The sequence below is a fragment of the Hemiscyllium ocellatum genome, chromosome 16, assembly GCF_020745735.1.
Source record: "Hemiscyllium ocellatum isolate sHemOce1 chromosome 16, sHemOce1.pat.X.cur, whole genome shotgun sequence".
Taxonomy (NCBI): Eukaryota; Metazoa; Chordata; class Chondrichthyes; order Orectolobiformes; family Hemiscylliidae; genus Hemiscyllium; species Hemiscyllium ocellatum.
In genome coordinates this window covers 12,758,846-12,771,846 of record NC_083416.1, presented here as the reverse complement: position 1 = coordinate 12,771,846, position 13,001 = coordinate 12,758,846, and the positions used below count along the sequence as shown (strand labels likewise).

Below are 13,001 nucleotides of genomic sequence, written 5' to 3'. Positions count from 1 at the left end.
ATTTCGCTGCTCCTCAGATGCTGCCTGAACTGCTGTGCTCTTCCAGCACCACTAATCCAGAATGGGGATTTTATAACCCAAACACAAGTTGTCATGTGGGATTATGAGGTTCCATTAATAATAGAGAGCTGGCTCAAGAAGAGATTACAATGGGTGTTAAACATTCCTGGTTACAGTGTAGGAGAGCATTGCGGTGCTGCAGATAGAGGGTGCTTCGCAGGGGTTGAGGACAGAATCAATTTGAGACGAGGTAAAGAATAAGGATGCATTATGTTATTTGGTGTAATCTATAGATCATCAAGAACTGGGTAGGATATAGAGGAACAAGTCTGCAAGGAAATTACAGAAGTGTGTTGCCATCATAACACAGTTATAACGGGGGACTTTAATTGCCCACGTACAGACTGGTCATGTAAGGATCAGTGAGGAAGAGGCATTTATTGATTGTGTTCATGAGAATTTCCTACAGCATTGTGTGTCCAGTCTAACAAGAAATGTTAGATTCAATTCTTGGGAATCATTCAAGTGTATCAGGTGACAGTGAGGGAACTTTCAGGGAACAATGATAAAGAGGTTGAGGGTGATGGTGGAAATTGACACTGAAGCATTCAGAGTCAGGATGATCATCTGTGTGAGCAATGACTTCAACTGGGTCTAACAGAGCTAGGCTGGTTAGTCTGGAACCAGAGGGTGGCATTGTCAGTGAATAATGGGGATGGCTTGGGCATAATCATGGTATAATACCTCAGAAGGGAAAAGTAGGACATGCAAATCCCTGGATGACAAAGGCGATACAAGTTAAAGAAACAAGTAGGAAAGAAATAAAAAATAGATGAGCATCTTACATACAGTGAAATTCCAGAGGCTTCCATAGCTACATACAACGGTCATAAAAGGTTAAACAGGTTAGGATCCAAAAGCTAGATTTATGCATGGAGGCAGGAGGTGTTGAAATGGCTAAGGTATTAAATACTTTGCATCTGTCTTTACCAATGAGGCAGAGCTGCCCAGGCTATGGTGACAGAGGAGGAAACTTTGTCACTAGAAGTGCTTAAATTTGATGAGGAGGTATTGGATGAACTGTTGGTACTGAAAATTGAGAAGGTACTGGGACCAGATGAAAGGCATCTAAGGATGTTGAGGGGAATGGGAATGGGAATTGCTAGTGCTCAGCCAATTATCTCTGAGTCTTTGCTGGACTCAGGAGTGCCAGGGAACTGGAGAATTGCAAAAGTTGTGCCCTTGTTCAAGAAAAAGTTGTAGAAATGAACCCAGAATTACAGACTGTTGAATTTAACTTTGGTAGTCGCGAAATGTTTAGAAGCAATTATTCAGGATAGAATTAATAGCCACATGGAAAGAAAATGTATACTTTCAGCAAAGTCAGCATGGATTTGTGAAGGGAAATTCTTGTCTAACTGATTTGCTGGAGTACTTTATAGAGGTAACAGAGGGTAATGTGATTGATATGGTGTACACAGACTTCCAGAATGCATTCGCTATAGTGCCATACAACAGACTTGTGAGCAAAACTATGTGTCAGAACATAAGCTACAGTTGCAATGTGAAAACAAAACTGGACAAGGATTAGGAAACAGAGGTAATGGTTAATTGGTGTTTTTAGGGCAGACGGGAGTTTGTGGCTGAATTCCCGAGGGGTCAGTTTTTGGACCCTTGCTTTTTCTAATATATCTGTGAAAGATTTAGATGTTGGTAGGGGGCATCTGCAGGGAGAATTTCAAAAATTGTGGATGGTGCAAAATTGGGGAAAATTGTAAACTGTTAGGAGAATTTCAACTGGAAAGTTATTGGACTCAACAGCTGTGTAGCAGGTGGTGTTCAGTGTGGAGATTTGAGGTGATACACTTTGGTAGTAAGAACATAAGACAGTAGGAAATATGGATCTCTTTGTAATGCACTGCATGCATACAATATTAAGACAATTATTGGATGTTAAAAGAAAGGTTTTACTTTGTGATACACTATGTTAATGTAGGCACTGTCAAATAATATTATCATAATATAGTAGTTGATTAACATACTCATTAATTATTTTTTTAACTAAAGCACTGCGATTATTTCTAATTGTACATGCATCCACACATACACAATATCACAGGGGTTTTTGAAATTTGTAAGTTCTCCTTTGTCTTAAAGTTTTTTTCTTTCTGTTGCCCAATCTACCTTTTGTTTAAAATATGATCATTTATTAGTGTTTATAGATATTTGTAACAATGTTTATCAGAGACATTATTGATAATGTGTATGCTCTTTGGTGTCAGAAAACACAGCCACAAAATAAAGAGTACTACTCTGAAGGGTGAACAGGAGAGAGGAGTCTATATGTGCCTATGTTATTGAACATGATAAGTAGAGACAGCCGTTAGTAAAGCGTACAGTGTCCATAGCTTTCTTAACAGGAGCATAGACCATAACACCAGTGGATTTTGATTAACTTATATAGGATACTTGTTTGACCTCAGTGTTGTGTACAGTAAGGGATCCCACATTATTGGATGGATTGGATTGCATTAGGTAGCATGCAAAAGAGGGTTGTGAGAATTTCCAGGGATGAGACACTTCAGTGAGGAAGATAGAAGGGAGAAGTTGGGATTGTTCGAGAAAAAGGCTGAGGTGAGATTTGATAGGAATTGTCAAAACCATGAGGAATCCAGACAGTGGATAGGGAGACACTGTCCCTGCATGTAAGAGAATTGAGAAACACAGGGCACAGATTTTAAGTGATTTGCAAATATGAGGCAAAATAGAAAGGTATTCACACAGCGGTAGTTGGGTTCTGGAATGTGTTGCTTTGGCAGAGACACATTCAGCTGAGGCATTCAAGAGGCCATTGGATGATTATGTGAAGACAAACAATGTGCAGGGGAAAGGCAGAAGATTAACACTAAGTTACAACTCAGAGAGCTAGTACAGATCCAGTGGGCCTAATGGCCTCCTCCTGCCCCCGTAACACTTCTGTGATCTGAGAGGGTCGTCAGCGTGCTGTTTTGAAAGAGAGATACAGACAGTGACTGTCAGGCTGAATGAGAAAGAAAGAAATTGTCAGCAAATGGCTGTAATTTAAAGAGAGAGAGCCACAAGCAGTCTGTATTTGAAAGGGATTGAGAGAGAAACCAGCATGCAGTATTTTATAATGGAGTTTACGAGTAGACTGTAGTTGAAGGAGAGAGAATGAGCAGCATGTTGTATTTTAAAGGGATTCAGAGAGACTGTATAAGACTGTATTTTAAGAGAGAGAATGTTATCAGCGGTCTGTATTTTAAAGCGATTGAACCAACAGCAAGTTATATCATAAAGGGATTGCAAGAGTCACCAGTAAGGTGTATTTTAACAAGAGAGAGAATCAACAGCAGCTAGTATTTTAAAGTGAGAGAGATTTACCAGTAGTTAACTGAAGGGAGAGAGTTCTGACGTGATATGACATGACAGCAGCTGATTTTCTGTCATCATGATATGATGTGATTCTTTTGTTAGTTTCCAGTGATACATGATTGAGGTGTGAGGCATAGAGTCTGGAAGAATTCAATGAGCTTCCAACGCTACTTATGTATTTGCACATGTCAATCAAACTGACAGGTACTTCTATGCCTGGGCTTATGCTAAGGAATTCTGATGTACTGCAGTACACGTTTTTCACCATGTCATGCTGCAAGTGGACAGAGCTCAGGAAGATGGAGACTGAGGGATTTTATCCAATTAGGTCACATTGCCATAAATCAGTGATGATATCATGAACATGTCCCTTAGAGGTACATCTCCTATCGACTCTCAGACAGAACACAACAGGACGTATTTTAAAAAGGGAGAGAGACATGGACACAATCGGCAACAGGTTTTTTTTGAAAGAGAGTGAGTTACAACGAGGCCAGCGCAGTCCTGAGATCAAGGCTACACTCCTTCCACCCTTTGGGTTTGCTTCCTGCCCCTGACCAGCCCTAGCTGCTGTTCCTGAGCTCCTCTGTGCACTCTGAAGAAAAGTGGCTGTGATGCCTAGTTCACCTCATGTCTGTGGCTGAGCAGGTGCCTTGCGCCTGGCAGTCACCTGAGTGCCAACGGCCTGGCGTGCTCCTTCCTTGACCAACTGCAGACACGTGCCAGTGATGTGCTCGCCAGACTGTACTGCTGTGCCTAATCTAGGTCAAGTATCCACTGAGCTGGTGGAGAGGATAGATGAAAGCCTTGCTGGTCCACCCTCAGGGCTTCCTCCTCGCAGGTAGCAGTGCAAGTGGAGGTAAAGGTAGTGTGTGTTAGCCACTTCTTCACAGTTGTTTGTTGGCTACCTCTAGTATCTGCACAAGAGATTGAGAAGGGGAATTAATTGTGATAAAGGACTCCAATGTTGTTAAGAATAAGAGTAAGTTAACACTGGCATTAATAGGAAAGCCGCCCAGTGAATATGTTGCCCCTGGCGTTCTGAGCATCACCACATGAATCCTCCAGCCAGTTCCTTGATTTTCTCTTTGGATGGAGTGAGGGCCACTCCATCACAGGTATTCCCTGTCTTCCTTGAGGGATTTTTTTTTCTTGCAATGACATAAACAGTGGGATTGAGAATAATGGAAGTCGATGGCCTGCAGTTAGTGGTGATACAGGGGTGGGAGATATTCCTCAAAGCCTCAAGCTACCGACCAATCCTTGATCTTGTGGGACCCCACCTGTTAGGAATGTTTCCTTATGCAGGCAACTGTGTGACAGACCAAGTTGTCCTTTATCATCAACTCCTCAATATTGCACTTTGGCAGAGGAGTTGAATGTTACTCACATGGAGAAAGACTGTGGTAAACCACAGCACAGAGGGACTTGGGGGCCCTCGTGCATGAAGACTGAAGAGCTAGGATCCAAGTTCAGCAAATAATAGGGAAGGCAAATGGACAGTTGGCCTTAATTTCAAAGGAGAAAGTGAGGACTGCAGATGCTGGAGATCAGAGCTGAAAATGTGTTGCTGGAAAAGCACAGCAGGTCAGGCAGCATCTGGAGGAGAGCTTCTTCAAGGAAGGCATCCTTGCAAGAGGATTCGCAGTAGGTTAAAATCTTCAAGGAGAAAGCGAGGACTGCAGATGCTGGAGATCAGAAGGGCTGATACCCGAAACGTCAAATCTCCTGCTTAATTTCAAAGGGAATGGCGTATAAAAGTGCGAAAGTCTTGCTGAAACTAAGTAAGTTGCAAGTCAGACTACACCTAGAATACTGTAAACAGTTTTGCTAGCTTTATCTATTCTGGCATTGAAAGTAGGTCAGAGAAGGCTCATTTGATTGATCCTGGATCTGGAGGGGTTTCTTCTGAGAGGTTGAGTAGGTTGGACATTGGAATGTAGAAGAATGAGAAATGATGTTATTGAAATGTATAAGATTCTTAGAACTCTTGACAGGGTAGATGCGGAACAGTTGCTACCCCTTGTGGGAGACTTTAGGACCAGAAGGCCTAATCTCAGAATAAGAGGTCCCACATTTAAGACAGAGATGAAGGAAAAGCTCTTCTTTGAGGGGAATGAATCTGCAGAATCCTATACCACAGACAGCTGTTGAGGTTGGGTTGTTAAGTATATTCAAGGCTGAGATAGGCAGGGGTTTAATCAGTAAGGGAATCAAGGATTACAGAGTCAGGGCAGGAAAGGGGAATTACAGATTGTCAGATCAACCATGGTCGATTCGATGGGCTGAATTGCCTGTGTCTTATGGTCTGATTCTTTCGAGTTTTCAAACTTCCTTAGAGTGATGAAAGGGACTAAACTATCTTTTATTCTGTTAGCAGCAACAAACAATTCTCCATCATGGGGATTACTTCTACTTTTACCTTTGCCCAAGAAGGCTGTCCATTACACACACCACTGTCACCTTGATATTGGTGTGAACTGTCAAAATCTCTGCTAGAAATACTCTCAACGTGTGCAATCTTTAGCTCCTAATATTTACTTCCTGAAATAATGCAAGCGTTTTTCAATTCTCCACTTTGCTGTCAATCTGTGGTCCCCACCTCCTGTCGCTCATTTGGACCTTTAGCCAGTTATTATATCCCTCTGTAGACGCTCCCTGTGTGTCCCACTATCATGGGCACCCTCCAGTTGTCTGACTCCGCTGGTCGGGACTTGTTGGGCTGAAGGGCCTGTTTCCACACTAAGTAATCTAACTTGTTATTCAAGCTTTCCCGTCACGTCCAATAATTTTCTTCCCTCTTATCACTCCAATTGTTCAATTGTGTTCCAGTAAAACATGTCAGAGAACAGAAACCTCCCCTGGATGGTCTTAAACAATGTCTCAAGGCTCTTTGATAATTTTTGTCCCCTCTGCTTTGATGAATACTTTTCTGCCAGCACGTAGCCCATTTAGGATTGTGAAATAATGGAGCTAATCGTTACTCCTTCTGGTGCTGGAGGGTAGTCATGCAGCATTGGAGGCAACTTTGGATTCCAGCTGGATACTAATTGGCACAAGCTTTACCCTCCCAGTCATGTTAAGGAATTTCTTCTGTGGCCTATCCATGCCAGTGTTGTTTGTAACTTAAGAGTTCAAGTGCTCTCCCAGTATTTTGTGCGAAGTTTAATCAATTATTGCTGAGGAGTGCATTCTATAAAAATGTAGGATTCTCACACACATCCCTGAACCTGTAATGCAAAGATTCACCTTCATTAGTTGTGAAGGATCTCGTTGTTGACCCAAGGCCTGTGTCAATGTATTTTTCCATGACTTTATCCACAATTGTCGGTCTGTCCTTGTTATTTATCATCATGGATGTGCTGAACTTGGTTGTCATATCTAAAAAATGTAATAGATAAATATTCCAATCTTTGTCTTGTGTCTTCAGATCCATGCCTGCTACTTCATTACATTGTCAGGCCAAGGAAACACACATTATCGGGTGCAGTTAAGTCTTTCAATATTTAGAACATATCAGGTTTCTATTTTGTCAGACTCTTTCCTGCAGAAGTCAATATCGTTTCTTGAACTTCTTGAAAGGGAAACTCCTAGTTTCCTCAAAAAAACATAATTATGCCCAGATTCCAGGAATTGCAAGTTTACTGCTTTACCAATGACAAGTGCTTTGTCATTCTCCATGCTTATGATGTGGCTGCTGGTGGCTGCTCATTGGTTACCTCGCACCGCTGGTTAAAGGCATCGGCAAGGCGTGATGTGATCTGAAGGAGAGTTGTGAGACACAGGGAGGAGAGGTCAGACTGAAAAAAAATTATCCAGAAAGCTTCCAACACAGAGTGAAAAAGGAAGTCCACAAGCTTCCCTCAATGTCCTATCAGTATCTGGTTTTAACTGCCAACTAGGCCTCAGTCCCAACTGTGAGTCAAGCCACAGATGTTAACTGGGGGTAAAAAATGAGGTCTGCAGATGCTAGAGATCACAGTTGAACATGTGTTGCTGGTTAAAGCACAGCAGGTCAGGCAGCATCCAAGGAATAGGAAATTCGACGTTTCGGGCATAAGCCCTTCATCAGGAATGAGGAGAGGGTGCCAGGCAGGCTAAGATAAAAGGTAGTGAGGAGGGACTTGGGGGAGGGGCGATGGAGATGTGATAGGTGGAAGGAGGTCAAGGTGAGGGTGATAGGCCGGAGTGGGGTGGGGGCGGAGAGGTTAGGAAGAAGATTGCAGGTTAGGAGGGCGGTGCTGAGGTGAGGGAACCAACTGAGACAAGGTGGGGGGAGGGGAAATGAGGAAACTGGAGAAATCTGAGTTCATCCCTTGTGGTTGGAGGGTTCCCAGGCGGAAGATGAGGCGCTCTTCCTCCAACCGTCGTGTTGTTATGTTTTGCCGGTGGAGGAGTCCAAGGACCTGCATGTCCTCGGTGGAGTGGGAGGGAGAGTTAAAGGCCGGTGGAGGAGTCCAAGGACCTTTAACTCTCCCTCCCACTCCACCGAGGACATGCAGGTCCTTGGACTCCTCCACCGGCAAAACATAACAACACGACGGTTGGAGGAAGAGCGCCTCATCTTCCGCCTGGGAACCCTCCAACCACAAGGGATGAACTCAGATTTCTCCAGTTTCCTCATTTCCCCTCCCCCCACCTTGTCTCAGTCGGTTCCCTCAACTCAGCACCGCCCTCCTAACCTGCAATCTTCTTCCTAACCTCTCCGCCCCCACCCCACTCCGGCCTATCACCCTCACCTTGACCTCCTTCCACCTATCACATCTCCATCGCCCCTCCCCCAAGTCCCTCCTCCCTCCCTTTTATCTTAGCCTGCCTGGCACCCTCTCCTCATTCCTGATGAAGGGCTTAAGCCCGAAACGTCGAATTTCCTATTCCTTGGATGCTGCCTGACCTGCTGTGCTTTAACCAGCAACACATGTTCAACACAGATGTTAACTGCCAACTAGGCCTCTACCTCAACAAGTCAGGCCCAGATTTCAGATCACAGAATTATAACAGTACAAAAGGGGGCATTTTAGCCATCATGAATGCACCACTCAAATAAATGTTGTGACTCCAAGAAACATTCACCTGCCTTTACTCCATAACACTTGTATGTTGTTTCTATTTAAATATCCAGTACCCCTCTTGAATGCCTCAATTTAAACTGCCTTTTTCAATCAAGGACATACTCAACTATAAAGACATGTCACTCTGAACCACATCTGTGTTGATAGGATGACGGAGTCCTCCAATTTCACATGGGAAGACTGCTCTCTTTAAAGCTGGGAACACAATATCAACCATGAATCAAAAGGATGGGGTTCTTCAATACCCTTTGCCTCTCTTCTTAATCTGCTTTGTCCAGGCTTTTCTTAACGACAGTTTAGTTAGTCAGTCCCAACATTGTTTAGGTGCAGACCTTACCTAATACAGCACAACTGAGTGCGTCGGCGGCTAGGATATTCATGGGCTGAATGAAGTCTTCAGTCTCTTATGCAATAAGTTCATCTTTGTCATATTCATCATCAGAACCACCTCTGACATGGGTCTTCTCAAATACTTGATTCTTGGACACTTTCTGACATGATATTTAAAATCAGTCGGGGAACAATGATTAATTATTCCTAGTGGATTTCTAGAATTCATTCCTTGCCAGTTTTCACCAAAGTCTTGCATTTTCCTTTGACTCGGAAATCTATTCAAAGTGAGATCTGCCTCACAGCCTCATTCTGAGTTTCCTTCTCGATACAGCTACCTATGACCTGACCCTCTGCAATTTTGTGTGTCAGGAGTCGCGGAGTCCTCTGTTCCATATACCGCTGCAGAATTTCCAACATGTTTTATCGAAGTAGCTGGAAATGATTGTGCCGCTGAAAATCTTTCTACAACAGCGTCATTTATTCAAAAAGAGAGTCATTACCACAAAATTGAACACCTGTCAAAACCTGAAGTCTATCCATTTGCATGATGTGTGCATAGTCTAACAGTTTGAATGCAAGCACAGAGTCTAATGCAAGGTTTGTGAAGGTTTGTAGCTCAGGTTCAGATTTAGGTTGTAGGTTGCTCACTGAGCTGTAGGTTTGATATCCAGACGTTTCGTTACCTGGCTAGGTAACATCATCAGTGGCGACCTCCAAGTGAAGTGAAGCTGTTGTCTCCTGCTTTCTATTTATATCTTTTCTCCTGGATGGGGTTCCTGGGGTTTGTGGTGATATCATTTCCTGTTAGTTTTCTGAGGGGTTGATAGATGGCATCTAGATCTATGTGTTTATTTATGGCGTTGTGGTTGGAGTGCCAGGCCTCTAGGAATTCTCTGGCATGCCTTTGCTTAGCCTGTCCTAGGACACCCTGCAGACTCTAATTCCTGCACTGAATTTCTTTATTCCTTCATATAACTCTCAAAACCCTTGACTTTCCATCTTGTAAATAAATATTGACCATAAGCTTCCAAGAAATCATCTTTTCTGTAAATATTGTCCATAAGTTGTGGTGGAGCTGTCAATCTCTCTTCAGTATCTAAGTGAGGCACCAAAAATACTTGATTTCTGATTTTACTGTTTCCTGGTAAAGACAGTTCCAGAGACATATCTTGTTTCTTCTTGATTGCAGAAGCGACCTAGCTCCACATCTTCACATCATTTTCCCATTGCATGAGTCAGAAAACACCAGTTGATTTGCATAACTCATAGTTGACAAGTGTGACTCCGACATTGGATTTTAAAAAAAGCCACATCAGGAGCCTTGCTTTTGTCAGAAACAGAGATTACTTTCTCCTTTCTTTATCTCCCCACCTGAGTGGATTGAGGTTAAACATCTGCTCCCAGGTTTGGCACTCTGACATTCTTATATTCAATAAGGCAGCTGGTTATTCATGGGAGTTTCTCCCGTTTCATTGTTAAACTGGAGGTGAGCATAAGTGTAAGTTTCTCCCTAGCCCCTCGCTTATGGATCCTTTAAATATCCAGAATCCAAATCCCTACTGGGCAAAAGCAGCAGACTGTATTTCATAGAGAGAGAGTCAATGGCAGACTGTATTTTATAGAGAGTGAGAGAGTCACCAGTAGACTATTTTATAGAGAGTCACCAGCAGACTGTATTTTAAAGAGTGAGAGAATCACCAGCAGACTGTATTTTATAGACAGTGAGTCACCAGCAGTATACTTTAAAAGTAGATGTTCACAGTTCTGATTTACTTTCAGATACTTTAAATAACTTGTGGACCTTTTACTAAACTTGGAATTTTAACTGAAATCCAAAATGATCTCAATTTACTTTCAAACCTGATTGGTTGAGGTAGCATGTTACCAGTGGAGAGCAGGGCACTCTGGATAAACTCCAGGGGCTTCACCTTATTTGAAATCTGTGACAGTGCTGCTATTTGAGCAGGAGAGGAAGAACTGGGTTTACCTTTAAAATATTTGATGTATTAAATTGTAATTGTGTTCTGCTGATAGGTTGATGGATCATCTGCTCTGGCTGAACAGAGGGAAGCCCTACTTTATGCTGGGATTAATAGATGTACCACTGATTGAGGATCACAGGGAGGGTTTATGTGTGAAGACTGTCCCTTTCAACACACAGACCATCCTCAATCAGTTTCCTTAACTGTGTGCATCTGTACTTGACCCCTGCTGCATTGATCCAGAACACAAGGTTTTATCGACCAAGTCATGTACAAAACACATATGTGTTTGTAGCTAAATTGGTGAGCTTTTCGAAATAAACACGACTGTGTGTGCAGCGTTAAATGCAGAGCAAAGCCTGTGTCGCTACATCGTGTTCTGCCTCATTGAAGTTCACACCAATTTAATTGGACTGTGTGCTACATCAGGACTTCCAACTGTCCTTAAATTCCTAATTGCCTTGCACCCCATTTGTTTCCTTTGAAATGGACTGTTATCAAAACACGCAGTGTTGCATGTGAAAGTATCTGTCTGATTTGGCTCCCTCCTAATGTGGAATGCAAAACCACTTGCGCCTGAGAGTAGGAAGAGGGCATTCACCAACACGAAGAAATGATGCAGTCTTTTGTTAACTATGGGAGCTGGCTGTGTGTAAATTGACAGCCACGTTTCCTACAATGCACCAAGGGTGCTTCTTGATTGGCTTTCAGGTTGAAAGTTGAGAAATGCAAGTTATTTCTTTTTACAACCGGCCTAAGTGGGACTTAATGGCAGGAAAGCAATTGAAGAAAAGTCAACAGCTTACCAATCCCAGCCAGGAGGTGTGCTTGAGTTAGTAGTAGAGGATTTGAGGAGGCAGCGAGATGGGTGTCCTCTACCCATCAGGCAGCTCACATTGCCTGTCTAGACTTAGAAAACGTGAAAGGCCATTTGATTTAAGAGAACAGAAAATTTCCAGTGCCCGTGGAATGCTGCCTTCAAAAACAAGTTGTATTTATACATCGCCTTCAGTGCACTGAAACACTGCAAGTTGCTCCATGTGACCCTTATAGGACAGTTTCACAGCCGCCTGAGGACGCATGATGAGAAACCTTCCTTGCAGTGGTCGGCTTGTAAAAGTGGTAAAGTGTCAGAGAGGCAGAAACACTTGAGGGGCGAATGTAGGCTTTGGGTGGCTTCAGGGATGACTGCCAGTGCTGGAGGGATCAAAATGTTCAGGATGCCGGTAAAAGAGGAGTGCATCAGTCTTTGAGGTTTGAAGTGAATTTAGAGATACGAGGACAAGGGGTGGTGGGTGGGTGTGTAGGCATGTAGGGGTGCAGTGATGGATAAGGTTGTAAAATCGGGATGATGTCAATTCTGGAGCCAGTGCAATTCAGCAGACACGGTATTGGCTGCCGAGTGTTGGATAAGTGAACATTTAGAGTAGGCGAGAAAATTCCACCAAATTTTCCTTTTCCCTCGTCTTTATCGAGTACTCTTTGATTTGTTTGCATTAATATTCCCATCTGTCTGCAACCTCCGTGTTGTCTTCTGTGAACCCCTTCACAAAGAGTTAGAATGGCTAACAGAAGCAAGGTACTGTCGACACAGGAAATCTGAAAGAAACACAGGGAAACATGAAGAAACTCACCAGGTCTGGCAGTATCTGTAGAGAGAGAGACAAAATAAATGTTAATGTTTCATGTCTGGTCTGACTCCTTCAGAAGTGAAGAATTCTGAACAGTTCTGAAGGAGTCATGCCAGACCTGGAACATTAACTCAGTTCTCTCTTTCTCTCCACAGATGCTGCCAGAGCTGTGGAGTTTCTGCAGCTTTCTCTGTGCTTTGAGTCAGAATGGTTGCCATGGGAAAGATGTGCAGTCATGGGGTGCTACCTTTTGCCCAATTCGTACACATGCAACCGGGAGAGTTCTGCACTTTGACCAGGAGTCAAGCTTCTACTTCCTGGCTCAGGAATGCTCCAGGAGAGCCGAAAAGTGTGGTGCTGGAAAAGCACAGCCGCTCAGGCAGCATCCGAGAAGCAGGAGATTCGATGTTTCAGGTGTAAGCCCTTTATCAGGAAGTGTCGACTGTCCTGCTCCTTGGATGCTGTCTGACCAGCTGTACTTTTCTAGTGCCACACCCTTCGATTCTGGTCTCCGGTATCTGCAGTCCTCACTTTTCCCGAGTTCCAGGAGAGCTGAGCAATCTCCGTGCTGGCTGAGCAGTGAACCTGTG

General features: G+C 43.4%; 1 protein-coding gene across 6 annotated transcripts in view; it reads left to right on the top strand.

The window, feature by feature from the left end:
• ebf1a (EBF transcription factor 1a) overlaps positions 1-13,001 on the top strand; it is a 482,981-nt gene that overhangs the window by 254,327 nt on the left and 215,653 nt on the right. The window lies entirely within an intron of this gene.